Raw genomic sequence first — 2,332 nt, forward strand, 5'->3', positions numbered from 1 at the left:
GTTCAATGTAACATTTATTCATACCCATTATGGAGCAGAAATCATAATGATGAATAAGACAGAAATCTTGCCCTCATAGAAAGCAGGGGAAGTGATCAAATAACCAAGTGGGTGATTGTAAGTGTTACAATGTTCACATGAATTCTTTATCTTTGAACAACCTATCATTAAACAGTAAATACTTGATGAATGAATAATCACTTGATGCTGTGGTTTCACATCCATGTACTTACTTAACAGAGACTAATAATGAGAGAAATGAAAAAATTAGCTGACATAGAACGATGGTCCCTTTCAATGGCATCATTGAAATTACCTTTAAATATTTAAGATTAAGGAACAATAAATGGTGGAATAATAACCCCACTTAAGCTTAGTAAATAAATTATGAATAGAGCTGAAGGTCCCTGTGTATCCTTTCCTGACCCCACTCCCCGCCCCCTACCCCAGCCCTCAGGTAACTGTTTCCCAGAATATGGTCCTTATCGTCCCTGTTCATTTCCCTGTACTCAAAGATGTGTGCCCAAACAAGACACAGTGCTAAATGCAATGTTTTACGTTGCTGATATTTTTACATTAAAAATTGTTTTATTTTTATTATTGTTAGATATAAAGAGGAAGAGTGCAAGGAAGGAGGGAGGGTGAGAGAGAGAGAGAAACACTGATTTGTTGTTGCACTTATTTATGCATTCGATGCTTGCTTCTTACACATGCCCCGACCAGAGATCAAACCTGCAACCTTGGCATATGGGGACGATGTTCTAACCGACTTAGCTACCCAATCAGAGCCAATATTTTTACACTTAACTTCTGTTATTATCTTATAGTATTTGAATGGTCACACAAAGCTTGGAACACCCTGAGGCATCACACTGAGGTTAGTCTGTAGAACTCCATAAAGCCACCAAGTGCAGTAGTAACAGAGCCAGCATCCAATCAGTTAACATCGGCCCAATACCTACAAAGAACGCCAAGGGTAAATTCGCAGAACACTTCACTTCCTTATCCTGACAATGAGCACTTCTAATTTGTACCAGGGTCATGTATGAGTTGTTGGCTCATACGTGGCCCTGGTACAAATTAGAAAACAGTGCCATCTCTTGGCTGGCAATGCCAGGCCAAAGGGCAAGGACTGGTGAGCACCTGGGAGACCGCTGAGGTGGGGCCTCTTTTGCAGGGAACAGTGTGCACAGCTGTTCCCAGCATCCTTGGCATACATCACTTACTACGTGCCAAGGATATGAATCAGCCCACTCGATTCCCACAGCAGTCATAGGAAGTAAGTACTAGTCCACTCCCCCAACATTTTAGATGTAGAATACTGAGGTGCCAAGAGGCGAAGTAACTTTTTTCAGGGTCACACGTGACAGCTGGCTTCCCCTACATGGAGAGGAGAGAGACAGGGAGAGAGAGAACTTCACAGCCTTTTATGACTTAGTCTCTCATCACTTCTGCTTTGTTCTTACCATCAGAAGTGAGGCTCCAAGTGCAGCCCATACTCAAGGGGAGGCAAATAAGGCTCTCCCTCTTCTAGGGAGAAATATTAAACAACTTGTGGACATTTCTCAAAATGACTGCACTTCTCAAACTGATTCCGGAGGGACCACAGGGCAGGATGAGGCATGGCTAAGACCAGGACGGGGTGCAAAGCAGCACTCCGCTCCTCGCTCTACCTCCCACCACCTTTATGACCCTGGGAAGGCACCCTTACCTTTCCGTGCCTCTGTTCTCCCAGGTGCAAATTTGGTGGAAGAGAATGGTAGAGAGGAGCGCTTAGGGTCTTCTTTGGGAATCTAAGTTTAGTAAAACAAAAACAAGCAAACAAACAAAAACCCCACCTTATATTCCATGGTTGTATTTTCTACGCTTGAGACCACCACCTTGCAGCCAGGCTGGCTGGGAAGCTCAGTTCCCCACTTACTCGCTGGGGGGCCCGAGGTTCCTTGACACCCGTGTGCCGCCATTCCTGTGTCTATAGAGCGGGAGAACATACTATCATTAATCTCTAGGGTTGTTTGTTGGAAGGATGAAAAGAGTTAAAGTTTGTAAAGTTCTTAGGACAGTGCCACAATAAGAGTGGTTTTTTTTTTAAGATTTTTTTATTTATTTGTCTTTAGAGGGGAAGGGAAGGAGAGAAGGAGAGAAATATCAATGTATGGTTGCCTCTCATGTGTCCCCCACTGGGAATTGGCCTGCAACCCAGGCATGTGCCCTGACTGGGAATCGAACCGCGATCATGTGGTTCACAGGTCCACGCTCAACCCACTGAGCTACACCAGCCAGGCACGATAAGAGTTTTTGTTAAACTAAAGCAACCCTTCTACTGTTCTAA

This window comes from Sturnira hondurensis, unplaced genomic scaffold (assembly GCF_014824575.4).
Source record: "Sturnira hondurensis isolate 20B ecotype Veracruz unplaced genomic scaffold, ASM1482457v3 Scaffold0021143, whole genome shotgun sequence".
NCBI classification, from domain to species: Eukaryota; Metazoa; Chordata; class Mammalia; order Chiroptera; family Phyllostomidae; genus Sturnira; species Sturnira hondurensis.